Source organism: Osmia bicornis, chromosome 1 (assembly GCF_907164935.1).
Source record: "Osmia bicornis bicornis chromosome 1, iOsmBic2.1, whole genome shotgun sequence".
Lineage (NCBI taxonomy): Eukaryota > Metazoa > Arthropoda > Insecta > Hymenoptera > Megachilidae > Osmia > Osmia bicornis.
This window is the reverse complement of record NC_060216.1, coordinates 12,192,319-12,211,015: the sequence shown is the minus strand read 5'-3', so window position 1 is coordinate 12,211,015 and position 18,697 is coordinate 12,192,319. Positions and strand designations below refer to the sequence as shown.

The 18,697-nt window shown below is 44.2% G+C and overlaps 1 protein-coding gene across 7 annotated transcripts in view; it reads right to left on the bottom strand.

Annotated features, from left to right (window-relative positions):
• LOC114876408 (protein Fe65 homolog) overlaps positions 1 to 18,697 on the bottom strand; it is a 114,193-nt gene that overhangs the window by 48,080 nt on the left and 47,416 nt on the right. The gene's annotated exons all lie outside the window — the stretch shown is intronic.

The window sequence follows — 18,697 nt, the reverse complement described above, 5'->3', positions numbered from 1 at the left end:
TTTAGATAGCTGGGAAAAACGTTTGGAAAAACGTTTAACTTGTACGCTGGTATCTCGTCGATTTCAAAGATTTCCTTAATTCAGGAAGGACGTAGGATGACTCAGCAACACGAGGGTGGGTCATCCCTGTGCGTCAAATTGGCTGGCGACTGGTCGTTTTGCCGCATGCTCGTTATAGGTGGATGCGATTGCAGCTGCTGCACCCTTCTCGAACGGATCTCGTTATTTCTCGTGGAGGTAGTTCCATTTGAAATTAAAATAAGAAATAGCTATTCGAAGTAATATTTCCCTCCGATATTGTTATTTCTTTCCGATACCGTTATTTGAAATCTTGATGCGTTCGAAACAATAGCAATTTCAAAAGCAATATCACGATACGAATCAACTGTTTAATGAATTATATTACATATAGGATGAACGAAATGCAAGAGAAAAGTAAAGAGTGTCGTCTGGTTGTTAACGCGTCTGTCTGTAACCAAGTTTCTGAAGATAAGAAGGAACGAGAAAGTAGAAAGAATCGTTTTAAGCATTACCAAGGTAGCACCGATTCAAACGAGACTGTCCTTCGAAGGTAGGGAACTTTATTCGTCGTTACTGGAAGACTGCAGTGCGGATGAGATGACTTGGGGCAAGAAAACGGACGGAAGCGGAGCGTCCTTTTTAGAAGGACGCAACTTTTCGAGGAACGACCGAGTCAGCGAATTCCACGAACGAGGAATCGCAAAGCCTCCGAGTGCATTTCGTTATTTCACTAGCAAACAGGAGAAGTCTTCGCGAAAGAAGAAGAAGAAGGGTAGAAACGACGCCTGAACAGGGAGTTTTAAAGTTTGGACACGCTTTCGGCGTTAGAACCGGAAGCAAGAGGATGGAAGAGAGAAGGAGAAGGGCGTGGGAAGGTTGAAGAAGGAGGACGGAGAATAGAAAGGAGGGAGAGAACTTCGTCACCGCCCCTCGATGAGTCACCCTATCGATTCCTCGGTCGAGAGTCTAGGTGAAGTCTAAGGGGTGAAGGGGCTCTTTACCACCGGCGAGCACCTTTCTTTTTTTCCCCCTTGATTCCCCCTCTCCTTCCTCTCGACGTCCTTACGTAAGTCCTTTCCATGGAATATTAACTTTCATGGACGCGGAGCAACCTCTTTTGCCACGTTCCTTAGCCATTCGGAACTGCAGGGGTCACGTATCTCATAAGTACCGGAGACGATTGGCCGTGTCCGTCGAGTATTCTCAAGACTCTCCAACAAGACTGTCATTTTCTAGACACAGTGCGAATCAATTTTTCTTTAAGGTCAATGCTCGGGGATGATAATTTAAAATTATTATCAAGTTTTTCAATTCAAGAACTGTTTTTCAATAATGAAATCTAATAAACAATACTGTACGTCTCTCGATGGTCACAGAATGGTTATTTCTAAAGGCGTTATTATTTCATGGCACATAATAGAAAATAACCGGGATTCGAGTCCTTTTGCATTCTGCGTTCCATTCTTTCTGTTCACGGTTCACCGCGATAAGATTCTTCATGGGCCGTGGAATAAAGTGATTCTCGCGCCCCATGGTCACCCTTTCACGGAATTCAACGTTTATTCGAGCCCAGTCTTGCGATTATGCCCGAAGCGTGGGGGGACTCGATGCTGTTACCCGGGCTCTACCTCTCGCACTTCAGCTTTTCCCTTTACCCCCATAACAATGGAGTTACGGTCTTAAATGTCTCTCGCACGGGAGACCATAGAGAATGGGGTGCGAAGAAGCAAGTACCGTGTCTCGTTACGGCGAAAAAAGGCCGGGGCAATTTCAAAAGCGATCGTTAAGTTTTACAGCCAGCCGAAAATGTTGGCGGCCCTTCGAAAAGGTCAAGATTTTTCAGGTAATGGTGTCTGACGCTACTTTTCCCCCGTCACCCATTTACGCTACCCCGTTTCACCCCCCGTCAATTTCCATTCCACCCAGAATCGTCGATTCTCCTCGTTACCTTTTTTTCCATGTAACCAAACCGAAAAGAGACCATTCCAGTCTCCAAACGATACTCTAACTATGTAACTTGATTAAATTGAATTTTATCCATTCCTGATTCTATACTCAAACATACTTCACTTGTTAACAAAAAACAATCAAAATATTCGAAGCGACAGAACGCAACAATCGAAACCTTTCAATGGCCATCGAAATCCGTTCAATGGACAACGAAAGGATCGCGAATCGACACGAAAGAGAGAATATCGAAAAAAAAAAAAGAAAAAAAAGAAATAATAGGAATCAGGGAACAAGAGCTTCCTCTTTATCCCCTTGGTTCATTTTCGTCAAACAAGCTACGAACGATCTCGTTGGAGGGCGATTGCGCTGGCAATGGCGTATCCCGAGGCAAGTTGAACGGTTAGGTAGATTGGCTCCGTCGAATGGGACGCTTACGCCTACTTTTTCTCGAATACATTCAGAAACAAGGAATACGACGGAACGACGCATAGTTTGCAAACGGTCGTCTGGTCGACGCTTAGACGTCCTGGCGCCGTTCACCTACGGCGCCGCACGCAACCCTTAAACGCTATTAGCCGCGCCATACCCGCCTCCGACTAACCTCCCCACCCTCTTTGCCTCACTGCCAGACCTCGTCAACATCCACCGCCCCTTCCACACACCCCCACGCTGTTATCTGGCTTCTCGATACCGTCCAACATTCGCTACGAGTGGACCAATAAAGTCTTCTGTTAGATTAGAAGGTCGCGACGCGTGCTTGTTCGCTTATCGCCACCTTATCCAGCCTGACACTACCACTTGGAAAGAAAATTGCACCCCAAGCGTGGTATTATTACCGGGTAATTGCGATCGATAGACGACGGATCGCTTGACCCTCGCTTCTCGATGACTCACGTACAACCGTTCCATGATTTATCAAAAGTCAATGGAACGAAGTTTAGAAAACATATATCGCGTATTTTTCCAGCCGGGCAATTTGCAAAGAATCGAGCAATGCCGTCCTTGGTGCTGAAAGCATTTACTCTTCGTTAACGCATCAGCAAACAGCAATCGGGTAAAGTAGCCGCGACGCGACGCGACGTGGCGACAGGAAACCGCGAGGAAACTGAAAGCTAAAACGGTTAAACGCAGGAAGGAACGAGAGACACCTGACGCCGTCTCGTAAATACACTCCCCGCGAATTACGCGGACACTTATTCATATTCATTGGGCGTCTCTACTTTACACGAGCCATAAACCACCAACGGTACTTTAACCGCGGCGCTCGCGTTCGCGCTTCTACGTTTAAGTGAAAACCCTCGGCGCTTAGTCAGACGCGCTCGCGCATCCTCGCTTCCTGTCTACATACCGGGATCCTTACCTCTCGACTCTTCAAATTCATTGTCAGATAGTGTCGAATAGTATATATGTTTTCGTTAAATTGAAATAAAAGGTATTAAAGGGTTAATCTCATTTAGTAATGAATAAATAAATAAATAAAAAGAGTGCAATTTTGTTCGTCAAATGTGAAAGAATTTTAAAACCAGTTAAGAGGCAAGAAATAAATTGGGAATCCAATCTCCTAGGAAACATTGTGATCAACGAAGGAGACCAAGTGGATATGTCGTTGGGCATCGAGGCGAGGTATCTGGTGTTTCGGAAAGCGAGCGGTGACACAGGGTTAGGAAAAGCCCTTGGGCAAGGAATTTCGGCGGTGGCGGCGGGAATTCAATAGAGAGGCTGTCGAGAGGGCTTTGACAAAACGGCTTCCCTCGTGACGACGACAGGTGCTTCGTCACCGGTTCGATTCGAGGGTGGTTCGTAAAAATAGCCACGAAACGCTGGTTGTTCGGCACCGCCGGATGCTGCGGCCAGGGAAAAAGGGGCTTAGAAAAGTGTACGTGAAGCGGGCGTGAACGTGTGAGAGGAGGTCTGACGGAAAAAGATTGCAACAAAACACGAGTGACCGAGTCCTGGCGCAAAGCCATACGTCGTGGTAACGCCAGCACTGGCTATCGATCTAAATGGCTCCCTTGTCTCAGGCGTTGTTTCGCCTGGATTCCGCGTGCCAGATAATTCCGATTGGCCAAACCGATTTCCCTCGAATTAAGATCGCTCGATGACAGTGTCAGCAGACGACGACCGCTGATGATGAACATTTTTTTCTATACAACCTACTAATTCTCCCATTAGAGCACTCAGTTTCCCATCAGGCAGAAGAGATTTTATTTAAAGCAAACTGGCTTTTCTTCGGATCAAGCAAAGCGGACAGAAGGAAGAGAGCTTTTTAAGGATTACTCCCGATCGCTATTAAGACGAATTATGCAAATATATGCAGAGAGCAGTGCATTCGACTAGGTTTCGAGGTAGTTCAGAAATCCGTGCTTCCTTAAGAACGAGGAAAACAGTGAGAGAAGAGATATTCTTGAATCCAGGACGGGGATAATCTAATTTGGCTACGTCTTCTGGCCTGCTTCGTTCCCGTCACCGCCATCTTGAAACCGTTCGAAGTACTCTTAGTTGCGAATCGATATCTCAAGGACGGACCGCGGCACGCATAATTAACGATAACCCTCTGCATCGCGAATTCCATCGAAAGCATCCGACGAAGAAATAATTAATTAAGAAACATCGATTTCTTCGATCCTGTTTAAACGACAAGTCGGACAACTTTGCCGCTAATGTTCGGATTATTAATTCGATCAAAAGATATGTAGTCTGGAAAGTTGAAAAGGTCGCAGGGTAAAATGAGAAACGATTGTACACGTTAACGACGAGACAGAAAGCGAGTGGAGGGTGAACGACGACGCATAGAAAGTTGAGCTTGTACAGGTTGAGAAGTACCATTGTCGACCAGTTTCGAGTGTACACCGTCACACGGACGAGCTTCGTCCTCGTTAGATTCGCATTTAGATTAAACTCGGTGCCCCGGTAATAACCCAAGTTTGGTCATCATTTTTTTCCTTGCTCGCCGGCGAGGCGATCCCTCTCGGCTACCAACTACCACTCGTAATTCCACGCGGCCCGATTTCGGCCAACGAGGCTTGCCAACTTTCGGCAACTCGTTTCCAAAGTATGTCGAAGACTTCCTCCAGGGGATCCTCGCGACGACCAGCACGTTTCCCTGAATTGTCCCATCTACGACCCACCGTTACTCTCGATATTTTAACGCGACTCTAACCGTTTCTTGCTTAATTATTGTATTAAAAAAAAATAATAGCGAAACAAGGCTCGATTACAATTCCCAAAACAAAATGGTTTCGTGCTTGAAACGCAATCTGAGAGCTTTATCGAGCTTCGTGGTCGTGATTCTCCATTTTCAGATCGTGCTCGGTTCACGGCGAATCGTGTTGGCACATGTACTTAAAGCGGCACGAGAACGAGCCGTTTCGTAAGAGCGGCAAAGCTAGCAGCCCGGACGTTTCTGGTCGTGCTTTCGATCGCCGTTTTTCACCTAAGACCCTCGTGCCATAAATCAACTCGCCTTTAACTTTTCATGTCGCGAAATCCCCTAGTACTTTTCTCGTGTCGTGTATTAGCTAGCCGTGCGCTTCTACCTCATCTCGGCCGTCGCGTCGTTTTCCCCCTTCGACTTTTTCGCTCATTATTCTCCTCGATATTGTTAGCTTAGTTCCTTTAGTGAATTCGGTTTCGTTTATAACTCGATCAACTACGGCAAATATTTGTCGTCGAAGGTCCATTCATAAGTCAATTTCCGTGGTACTCGATGGAACAAGCTGGATATTACGAGAAAAGGTGTTTTCGATCCCTGATACAAGCTTTCTCACGTGCCTTAACCCCTTCACGCCCGTCAAGAAGCACGTACGCCTCGTACGACCGGCTTAGACGCATCTTTCGCTTTTTACCGCGCACCCGTAAAACCGATATTGCAACCGGTTCCTGGTGAAATTTTTACCCAACGCAATCGTCGTCCTTCTCTCAGCCCGATAGGGGCGGAATGGCATCCAGGACTAATCCATTTAACTACGGTACCAGCCACGAGTTTTTCCAACGGTGTTACGTTTACGACGCGTCGTTTTTATTGACTCGGTTCCTCTCGTTTTGCTAGACTTATCCTGTTTCCTTGATACTCAACCGTAGCAAGATCAATTTCGTGAAATAATTTCTGTCGTTTCGAAAGTGCAGTCGTTCCACGAACGACCGTATAAACCCGGCCTGTAACGCGTTTCGTACACGTACACAGACTTGTTTATTATGCCGGTCGGAACGCACGAACCAACTTATTCCCTGTACCCGGCCGATCCCGGGTTCGTATATAGATTATGTAAAGAGAACGTAATAGACTGCGGAGCCGGCGGATTATAGGATTATACAGGAAAATCGTGCAGTACGTTGCATCGAGTAAGAAACTATCTCGGATTACAGCAGACCGGTACACGACGCTTTGATTATCCCGTCGTACACGCTACTTTAACACGGTGTCGCGTTACGTATTAAACGCGTATCGTTGTTAAGTTCTGACAGTGGTGTTGCACGGTGTCTATACACGCGCCAACGGGATGGTAATTCAATTGTTCCGGAAAGTAAACGACCACGACAGCTGCGAGGCTACGGTGTCTATCGAAACGAAAGGGGTGGCTCTGCTATCGTTTTTCATAAGGGCGGCTAACTTCGAGGGTGGCGTAAAATGCACGCTTTACTCCTGCTTTTTAAGCGTCCATCGAGCGGCATGCGTTTTGCGTAAATTGTACGGTTTACGGTGTGCCTCGAGACCTTAAAGGAAAAATTGGCTGAAAGTGGTCGAGGGAGAAACTTCTTGATTAGAGAAGTGGAGGAAAAATGTAAAATATTTGAAAATGAAGATACAAATAATTTCTAATAGAAGCTTGAAGAATTCTAGCCATCCGTGAAAAATCAGTTGTAAGAAGATTTTCCAAGACAGTCAGGTACCATTTGGTGCTGGAACTTCTCGGGAAATATTAACGGCAATAACGGGTATCCGCCGTGATATTGGTTGTTGACCAAAAAAAGCAGAAAGCAGCGAGGGAACGTCGCGGTGGAACTGGCGCGCGTAAAAATATCGCCTTAGCGAGCGTCGCGGAGAACGTCGAAAGTATTACGGAAACGAGAACACGTTTATTGGAAAAAGTAAGTTAAGAACAGCTTCGAAACGCTGGAATACTGGGTCGTTGCGAAGATTCGAACTGGCTTGACAAGAACCCGTTCGAAAATATATGGAAGGATATCGTGTAACTGGTGCTACACGTGCGAACTTTACGTAAGAAAATAAGCCAAAAATATGGAATAAAATTTTCCTGTACGAGACTTCTCGTCGCGAAAATCAATTTTGAATACTCCCTTACTACTACCCTGTACATATTTCATTTTTCAAAATGAAAAGAAAGCAGAATCGTCTTTCAGTTTTATTCACAGATGACGCCCTATGTATTTTGAAAGATCCTGTATCAATGATTCTCTTTGAAATGTTTGAAATGAAAGAAACGCTGCTCGAATTGGCTTACATCGAAAGATGAACTTTAACAATTTATTAACATGCTAACGTTGTTTGAGGTTTCCGAGTTCAAGCCGTGTCTACTTTGAGGATTTTCCCGAGCTTTCGTCAGCATTGCAGTCGGTTTCATCAGAGCGAAACATTGGGAAAATTCTCAAAGTAGACACGGTTTAAACCTGGAAGCCCCAAAGAGAGTTAACTTTGATAATCTAAGCCGAGAAAACTTCAAACATTTTATATTTAAACATTGTTTCTCCTAGTGAAAATTGTTCCTGTCTGGTACACCATATTGTTAATAAAAATGGTTTAATTCGAGATTTTATTCTGTTCAGCAGTATAATATTAAACGAGTGCAAATAGCAGGAAATAGTAATTGCAATTATTCAGCAATGCAATTGTTTAATTTTTCAATTTAGATTCCCATTTGCTACCTCGAGAAATTAATGTAATATCAATGTTATTTAAAATTATTCGATCGCATTAACACATTAAACGCTGCAGTACACATAATATCGGCGCGATATAATTACAATTATTCGAGATACGATCGTTTCATTTTCCAATTAAAACTTTCCACTTTTACCTTGCCAAATTAATATAATAGATATTAATACTACGTAGAATTTCTTTTTGCTGCATAAGAAGAGAAATTACTTAACTGAATTAAAAATTACTTTAAACTCCCAGAAATAAGTTTCTGCACAGAAGAATAAATAATTCAAAATGATACCCCGATTCGTCAGACGATAAATTAGCAGGAAGAAGAGTGCACTCATTGGTTAATAAAGTTAGTAAAAATCTGTCGGAGGATATAACACAATTTTCCTACGCCGTTGTGTTTCCATTCTGTTTAATCTGGAGAGAATTGTCTGTTTTCCCGTTGGGAAAACGGGAAGCAACGCATTAAGGGTGGAACGAGGTGCGATGTGGACGGTATCGTTCGCAAACCTTTTGCCATGGAACGGGGGGAAATGTTGGAACGGTATAAGGAGATTTTCCAAGGCTGGTTTCGGTGCTGGAACTTCTCGCGAAATATTAGAGGCAATAACAGTATTTCTCGCGATATTAGCTGCTGGTCGTTTAGTTGTTCGGCCTTGCAACCCTCCTTCCCGAAGCTTTTCCATGCTAACCTATTTCTTTCTCTTTCTCTCATTCTCGTAAATTGCTCTTTCCAGTCTTTTAATTGATCCAGCCTGCTTTTCACGTTGGCTTTTACCGTTAACGGCCGCGAAGAAGGCTCTCGTTGAGTTCGGGCGATCCAGAAAATCGTCGAAACGTATCGTTGGCGAATAGCCAGTAGAAGCAAGACTTTCCAGCCAAAAGCAGCTTCCTGATATTTCGATGGACGTTTCTGTTAGCTCGCAATCGATGGAACCAGGGTCGAAAAGTTTCACCTACGTTCTATGTTCATTTTAACACGAAGCGTGTAAAGATCGAACGAAAAGACTGAAAATTTTATGCCATCGAAGGCTATCTTCCTTACGACCATTTCAATTTTCAAACATTCCAGACGATCTTCAATTTTTCGTACAGTTACACAACAATTTGATGTCCGCATTTTACTGGTAGGTACTAGAATATTGACTATGCGATATTCTCCTTCGGTATGAAAGCCAAGAAGCGATATATAATGCACGAGTAATTTAATGACGTACGAGTTGTGTCGACCCAATCCTCGAACAGAGTAATCCAATGAATCGTGACCCAGACCTACAAAACTATGCTTCGACCAAAGTTAGGTGTATTAATTTTTAAATAAGAAGGTTTCATATATCGAGAGGTAATACCCGAAGGAAAATAGCGTGGACTTATAAAAGGCCCTCGAACACGTAAGACCGATACGTTTGATTGGCGATCGGTTTTCCACGATTTACTATCGGTCAGCGGAGATGCGATGTTTCAAAAAAGAGATCTCTCGAAGACAATGCTTCCCGGTACAAGAATCCCTCGGGAATGTTCAGTAACTACGTCACGAATCTAGCGTTTCTTTTATACCGTTCCTCTCGGTTATTGCTAGCCCTTCCATTTCCCACCTTATAATTGACTTACGGACTTTGTGTCTTTGGCTGGGTCTGGCAAAGAAATTGCAGAGAAGATTTGCTGGCTGTCCGCCAGCCGCCAATAAGAGGCAACGAAAGCGTCGAGTTTTCTCCTGGCTGAGTCACGGAACGCTTATTCGTTTCGTTCGATCGATGGTTATGCGGTGTTGAGGCTCCTTCCATGCCCACGGGCAACGATAAAATATCGTTCCTTCGAGCGATAGAACGCCGGTTCGTTTCGCTTTTTTGATAAAAAAATGTTTTCCAAACGGACGCATCTGACGCTCGAACACGCTCGTGAAAAATAAGCAAAGAACGTTGAGCGCGTTCGCAAACACGCGTCGATTAAAGAATTTTCAGGGTGAATTGAGAAATGAAAAAAAAGCGTCGTTTTGCGAATTAACAGCAATTTTTTCAGCGTTCGTTAATTTGAGGGTGATGGTATAATCGGGTCAGAGTACGAAAATAGGTTGGACGATAATCATCCGAGGTATGCGTAAGTCAGTTTTAACGGTGTTTGCGAGAAAAACGAACTTCTCACATTATGGAGAATTATGCGCGCTCCTGAAATTGCCACGGTATCGCGCGAGCTGGCCCCGTTGTGAATAAAATACGAGCGATATGCAAATGTGAAATGTAGCGTGCTCGTTAATTAATAGACTGGCGACTGAAATTAGCGATGGGACCGAGTTTCAGGAAAGTTGTTTCCCCTCGGCACTCGTAAGACGGAACAACCGTGTAAGGTCGTCGTATAAATACCGCGGACGTTCATTTTTCATTTTTGAATAGAAATCAAACGATTTCTCGCGTGAAAAATCGGTTGCGTTGAATCGGGAAATAACGTGCGTTAAGGGTAGGAAATGTTGAGGGGTATAAGGGAGGGAAAATAAGGTAAAAAATCGGCGCGGTTAATGCGAGCGGAGAAGAAAGGGAGGAGGAGGAGGAGGAAGCGGGGAAGGAGAAAAGCTGTTCGGTAACTGCGGCGTGCACGCACCGCTTCGAGGGTGAAAAAGCACGACGATGGAGGTGGTACGTGGCGTTAACGTAACTACGAGGGTGGAATTACAAGGGGGTTAATCAACGTGCACACACACTGACTTTGCCTTTCGAGTCCAGGGGTTGTAAATGCGCCCCGCTAGTCCACCGTGGACTTTATGCTTCTGGAAAATAGAGAGAACTACGAAGTAGAAAGAGAAGGGAGAAGTATGAAAAGGAGACGGAGGGTTGTGAAAGGTGGAAAGAAAGAGAGAGGCATAGATTTTACGAGGTGGACGCGCCACTTGTCTACGAGCTCGCCGCCTTCCTCGTAAATTTATCTCGAGATCTTTCTTTTTCCCTTTTCCAACCTGCTGTGGGCTTCCATCCCTCTTTCTTCTTCTCCTTCTTCGTTTTTTTTTATAATTTACTACTAGCCAGTCGTGGCAACCGGAATACTTATGCCTCATATTTCCTTATAACGCGACGGTAACACGATTCTCCGGTTCAACCACGCGTAATTAAAAATGTAATCGTAGCCGAAGCGCGCGACGTGACGAATTTATACGCAGCCGAGAATTCCCGGGACGCGTATCGCCTCGTTCCGCGCAATTAAAAACGAATTTTCGAAATGAAACGGGTCCGGGGGAAAACGCATTCGCACGCGGTAGTTCGATAGGGAAAGGGGCCAGCTGACGTAGCAAATAACAATCAGTTACATTAATGAGGCGGGTAATTAATTATTGAACATTTTATACGACGGCCCAGACCTGGCGAATAGTTACATCGTAGCTTGATATTACCGGTGATGCAATTAATTATTTCCGATAAGTAGAGACGGCGCGGTAAGAGGCGGCGAACTGCTCCGCCGCCAGCCGGTAATTAATTAGCTCGAATTAATGTAGTTCAACGTTCTCGCGGTTCTCCACGGTGATATTTCAATATTTCAACCGCGACATCGCGGAACCGTTTTTTCTCCTCGATTAACCCCGTTGCTGACTTACGCCGCTTTTATCGAATACGAACAAAAAGAGTGCCGAGAATTGAACGTCTAAAAGGCAAGGAAAGAAAGCGATAAATGCTTCATCCTTTTATCGCTGCGTCTATTAAAGTAACCTTTCGATCAATCTTTTTTAGAACGATACATTAGCATAATTTCTTTTTCTACTTGTTTCTTCAACATGTTCACTGGCGCAGTAGAAGTGGGAAGTAAAAGGTTCTTAGAGGCGGATATTTTCAAATAATTCGAAACATTTCCTCCTTCTCGACTAAAGTTCTAAAAACATTGCAATTGGAATCGGGCTGGTACCCTTATTATTAATTCAACCGTAACTTATTCAAATAACTTATAAAGTAGCCCTCTAATAGAATCGCAGGTGTCTCAAGATTTCTTCAAGAATTTATCTGGCAATCCCCAAACGTATCGGATCGATAGCAATCGCATAAAACTATTCCGTATTTCTTTTCTACAGTTGCGCGAAGTTAATCCAACGCGATATTCAAGCCGGAAAATCGATTTCGAGTTTCTGCAAATTTTATACGTTCCCTCGCGAAGCAATTGAAGGCGGTACCGATAAAACATTGAAATGTAAGGGGTAACGTAAACGTTCGCGGAAGTTGAATACGGAACCATCGCGTTACAAGTTATTTACGTTTCGCATTGAGAACTTCCGATGCGTGAAACGTTTCTCCTGAATTATGACGGCAGTAGTCTCGTGTCTACCACCGCAGCCCGTACCATTTTTCCGCCTTTCTTTCCTCCGCGATTTAATATCTGCGAGCTGTCACACGGTAACCACCACTGCCGTTTTGTTCCAAGGTGTCACCAGACGGAGGACACAAGTTTGCGAATTTTCGTGACACCTTTCACAGGAAGCGTCGTTAGTACCCCGTATTTCTTTCGCTTTTTAAGCTTTTCTTTCCAGTTACCCTTTCAAGCCTCCCTCCTGGCGAGCGTAATTATGACCCGGTGCAATATTTTTCATTGACGTAGGTCAGGGCGCTGTTAATACGGGTACACTTAAAAAGCTGGCTGACATTCTTGTACGAGTAGCTTTAATTAAAAGTTCAAAAGACGAAGAAATTTTCTTCCTTAAACAAAACAATCCTGCATCTTCCGGGGAAACCATCATCTCGAAGTTACCGCGGTTGAGTTTTATAATCTTTCAAATTTTCGAAGTTGAATTGCAACGAGCGGACGGAACGATTCGCACAGGAGACGATGTGTTCAAAGGATATGCCTACGGAATGTCGAGATCGCGTATAAGGAATCGGAGAATGTTATAAAGAACTCGTAACGACCAGAACACGTTATTGCTGCTCTTCTACGAGACACTACCCTGTCCCGAATAAAACGAGCCGACGAAAAATGGAGCCGGGAAAAGAAACGATAAGGGATGGCGAACAATCACTTTCGATATCGTGATAACGCGTCGTTACACGCGTAAATGCATTTAGGAAAATAGTTAAAAGATACTTGATAGGCGGATGGTTAGCTTCCCCTTTAGGCGTAACAGCCGTCGTAAGCCGAGGAGGAATCTCGTAAGTTGCCGTTACAAGGAGGACTTTAACGACATCGTGGAATATCGGTTGACGGGATGGAAAAGCAACACAGAGGGATAAAGGTATAAAGACGTAAAGCGGTACCGCGACGATAGACAGGTTTACGAGAGCAAAATGCACCGGTGAAAGCCGACTTAGATAGGATTTAACGGTTACGTAGCGCGGCATCGTTTCGAGGAGTAAAAACCGTGAGAAAACGAGGAAAGAAATAAAAAAAAGTATATATATATATCTCGTCGAGATAACTGAGGGAAAAGCGAAACGAAGGTAAACTCGTTGATTCGCGACGCCTTCTCATCAACGCAACTCACTCGACTCCTTTCCGTGTCGCGATTCCTCAAGAAGAAAGCTACATTTCAGCCATTTCAGTTTCTTCAAGACCGCTCGAGTAACTCGAGTTCATCCGGATTATCGTACCTTTAATTCCTAGCAATTTGCTCCCCGAGCTATTAGACGAAGAAGAAAAAATAATTGGCCACGATATCCTGGCTCGCGAACGTCAGCCGAGAGACGACAGATAGACCCAGGGAGAAAGATTAAAAAAGAGAGAGAGAGAGGGGAGAAGAAAAAAAATAAAAGAAGCGTAAAGGACAAGGGGTTCTCGAAGAATTCGTGACTAATTAGGACAATGGCAGGGTACTCGGTGAGTAAGCAGGATTTTAATGGACGGGCCTTCGAATCATTAAGGAAAAGTGCTCTTTTATTTCATCCAGGCCCTCCTTTCGTCACTCGTTTCTTCGCTTCGATTGTCTAATCTTTCGTCCCGCTGTTTCGACCCAGATCCCATCTGGATAGCGGAACGTTTCCGAAGGTTCGATCGCGATAACCTTTCGAATATCTGTCAAACGCTTTCGTACGATCATCTATCTTGTCGCGTGTATCAAAGGACATCGCGTTACTCGTAAGTGAATGATAAGTATTTCTTTCGGTCCTGGAAAGTTTCAACAGTTCTACGTGAACGCGATACAGCGCTTTCGAGGGAATGGCGAATAGGTACGCGCACGCAGTCAGGTAAATTTGTTAAAGACATTGCTGCATTAAATATCGCGTTGCAACCGGCGGAGTAAAGCACTTCGGTATCGTTCCCCGGCATGAATAATTCAATAAAACGATAACTGCGTTGCGTGTTAATTTACCGACTCGAGAGTCGCCGCGCTAATAATTCACGCTTTATGATATATCACTGACGTTTCGCTCTTGACGATTATACAACGCGCTGCCACGGTCACTCGTAATTTTCCTCTAAATATTTTTCCATTTTACATGACCATGGAGAAAGATTGAAAAAATAATCAAATTCTGACGAATTGCCCTGGCGTTGATCGGTGTGTCGAGCACACCGGAGTTGGAAGTTGTCTAGTTTTCGACAACCAATACCTACCGATCTGGCGCATACGATTAGTCGCGACCCTATCCCTACCGGTCTCCTACTGACAACGGTACCGCCCAAATTGGGGGCGATATCGGTGTATAAGGAATTAATTATCACCACGTATGAAAAAAGGGAAGAACGTATTAAGGTTATTCTTACATTGGACAGAGTATAGAGGGAAACGTAAGGAGAGTAGGAACCATGGGTGGTTAGTGTCATGAATTTATGAAGCGATACTGGCTGACGATAATTGCACGATTCTACAGAAAGCATTATAGGATCGTATCGTAGCCGGTTTTATCGTCGATATTTGTCAACGTGCGGATACAAACACCCTTGTTGCTCGTGTTACTTACCCCGTCGCCTTTACGGCCGCCTAAGCCAGTATCGTAATTATGGCGGGGTTATGGGGGCATAAAGGGAGAAGTAGAGACGAAGTAACACTCTCGATCTCACCTATAAATGGCCTAAGGCCGACACACGCCTTTCGTATTTACACGAGACCAGGCCACCACCTGTGTATACGTCGAAGGTCGAATGTACAAGCACACATATGCACATATGTGTTAACGTGGTACACACATGCCCGAGGGTAATGCAGTATGTTAACCGTAGTCAACAACAACGGCAATGTTTACTGAAATCCAACAAGCGACGTCGTTCGATTGTCTGTTAATTCAAGTAATCGAAATTCCGCGGAAATTAGGTGTACAATTGTTAATTAAATTCTTGTTTTCGATCGTCCCGTCTACGATGGGAGAGCTATTTCGTTGCCAGACGCATTCGATTCGTAGCTACGAACGGAGATACAACTCGATCGAAGTTTTATTGGTTGATTGTCGTTGGGAAAAATCGGAAAAGGGCAAACCAGTGGGCGTCCCCGAAGCGACTCTTTCGACCGTTATAATTATCCTTTCACGCTGCCTGCTGCTTCGACTTTTTCGATAGCCAACAAACTGCGAGAACCCGTGAAAACGGCAATGTTGCTTTTAAACTGCTGCGCGAAACGTGTTTCGTTGCGTGTTTAAATATTCCTTAAATCACTTGACCCTTCTTTGAGATACCTTGTATATTACTGAAATACTTCAACAAGTTTCTGCTCAAAGAACTGACTAAATAAACATTCCATTTAATGAGATTCTGTGGTAGATTTCTCTCCAAGTATGCAACAATTTCAAAGATCTTCCAGAGTGAATTTACATACATACATATCAGAAAGCATTTCGTAATTTTCTGGCGATTTTCACCGGAGCGAAATTCAGTTGCAAAGTGTGAAAGATTTTATTCAATTTTCCGACCATCGTGGCTCGTGTTACGGGCTTTCTGTAAACGTTGACGAGTAAAACGAACGTCGCGTCGATGTTGCATCCCGAGAGCAGTGGTTTGAATGAAATTATAATCTGATGGAACGTGAAAACTCCGGGAAAACGTTGAATAAATTCCTCTTCTCAGTCGAATGTAACGGGAGAAAAAAAATTGTTCCAGATTTCATTTTTATCCCTGTTTCGTGAATCGAACACGTTCTTATCTGTGCTAGAAAAACTTGAAAGAATAGTTCATTGTAATCTTTGTTTCTGGTAAATGGTCGAGAGGAATAAAAACGACAAGGAACTTTTCTCCAACTTTTGTCGAGTGGTTAAGGCGAGAGTCGTAGAATAGACAAAATAACAGGAATATTAAAGAAACAAGACCAGGGAAGCTTGCGCAGGTATATCTACCGATAAAAGCAGAGGAGGGTTTCTTTTAAAGAAGGCGTCAAAAATTTTTCTTTCGACCGACGAAACACGCTCAAGGCCAGTGTCTCGAGTCCGAGACTGTGTTTCATAAAAGGAGGAACAGCCTCTTTTCACCGAAGAAGAAAAGTTATCGACAACATGCAAATTCTTAGTCGTTGGGGGAGAGGTCGATTGGAAGTTTCGATAGCGATTCGAGGTCAGCTGAAGACCCTTCTGATATGAAGTTTCTCAGTCACGGGGGTGAAAGCTTATACTCTCGTTTAGGACAGAACTTTCCCGTGGAAAGAAAGGATGTTTCGGAAGGCGTATCGACGGAAAATTCGTCGAAGAGGCGTTCGCGTAATGGCGCGTGCTCGTTCTCGAAATGGCTGACGAACCATCGTTCAGGATGGGGGTAAAAAATGATAACGAGGCGGCTATTAAATCAGATTAGCCAGAGAAAATGGAAAGGAAAATGAAATTTTTTGCGCTCTCTCAAAATTTCCTTTTAATACTTGCGCGCTAATCCGGCCGAAGAATTCCAAGCTGAATCGAGCCCTCCGGGTAAATTATGTAGCCACGGAATGAAAGCGGTCGCTGGAAATACCGGCACGCTTAAGCTGATGAAAATTTCGAAAAACTTTGCATCGTCTCGTTGGAAAATAAAAGTCTCGTCGACAAGGAATCGAGGATAAATTCCTGAGGATCGATCCTGGCCTACCTTGCCAAAGATGAATTTGTTGTTCAAGAGCAAGACCACCGCTCCGAGTGGATTTTCCTGCGTGTTTTTCAGACCCGTAACGAGATCAGCGTTCGTTTCTACGCCAGTCACCTAGACGGATAAGGCTTCAAGTAGAGCACGCGGGTTCCACCCTCTCGGCAACGCTCGTTCGTGGCAGTCCACCTCGTTCGAACCCCTGTCCCTCCCTCCCGCCCGTTCACCCTCCGCCGCACCGCAGCTCGTGCTTCTTCTACGGGATAATCTTGTTACCGGCGATACCTACCCCCTTAATCCGTGGGAGCTTGTCTACGAACGAGCACCTAATCGTTCACCGAACCAGCCTACAGATTTCTAACCCAGCAATCCCTACGTTTCCCTATGTTTCTCGATACCAGGAAAGGTTGCTTCGTTAGACGTGCTACTCTCGTTCAGGGGACGATGTTGGACTTTGTAAGGACTCGGGGGAAACAGACTGTTTTTAAAAACTTTTTTTCTAGTACAGGTGCAACTAGTTTCAATCATCGATCGCGAACGAGTACCGGGAGCATAGCTACGTCTAATTTATTCGTTAACTGAGTGAAACGGATATTTTGCAAGAATGGAAAGTTGATTTCTGGGTTATTGGAGGATCGATTGACACGGCCGGCCGGGGTGGCTAGCTTGTTAACCTCGAGTAGCGGAACGATTATCGATAAGAAAGTTATTAAAGTTCCCAGCCATTCGAGTCGCGTTGGGATAAACTAGCGGGGTAGGAAAGAGGGACGCGTACCGTTCCCCTATCAGTCACGATTAGGGTAGACAAATAGAAACAGCCTGTTCAACGTTCCCACGAGGAAGCAACGGGAATACGCGTACCTATATTATGCAGTAGGTTAATCGCGAGCTTGGGATCCTGTCCATTAAAGGATCAGCCTGGCCGTGTTCCTATTTAGCCAACGAGAATTCGTGAAACGGTTCTTTGATACCAAACGAGGTTAAAGCTTATTACAAATGGATCGTTGGCCTCGTTGCTTCTAATTTAACCGATTCTTTTCCATCCCTTTCAAATTCAAGCAAGAAAAGTATCACTGGAGATGCTTTCACGAAGTAGACCGAGGTCGAAGGTAAAAATTTCACTTCGAAATACGATCACGCGTTGAAAGAGAATTATTTTTATCTATTCGAAATTATTGAGTAAAAGAAGAAATGATCCTTGTGTACAATAGTACAGTAGAATCTTGATTATCATAACTAATTCTATTTAGAATATTCGGATAATCGAACGATTTATATTAGAAACATATTTCGTACGAAAAATGATGATTTATCACATAAATATTGTTTACTCATTTTTGTGTCGAATATTATTTTTTAAATTTAATAATTCCGCTGGGAAACTTTCTTTCTGTGCTTCATACCATCTCAGGAGTATTTATTTACGCAGAGAAATCAGCTATCAGAATTCTACGTTAGAATATAATAGTAAGTAGAATCGGGTCTGGTTGTATTCGGGAGGGTTGATCCGCGCGTTTTGATCTGCTGACAAGGTCCACAAAGACAATTCCAGCGTAATAGAGACTGCGACCCTTGAGGCAACTCGCGCCATTCAGAACGGACCGGACCAACGTTACCGCGACACAGATGGCCACCTTCGTCCTAGCTTCTTCCCCGACCTACGATAGAGCAAACAATAGCCAACCCCCGATCCTGGCCGTCTGAAATTAACGCTAAAATGCTGCGCGATACTTTGGCGAAACCCAAGGGAGCCTCCAGGGTAAGCCGCGTTAACTGGAATCCGTTCTTGTTTCTCTGTTGGTCTTTCTTAACAATGCAATGGTTAATTACTGCCGGCGCAGAATTTCCATATCCACTACAGTTGAATATTATACGTACTCTTGAGTTCGAAAAATA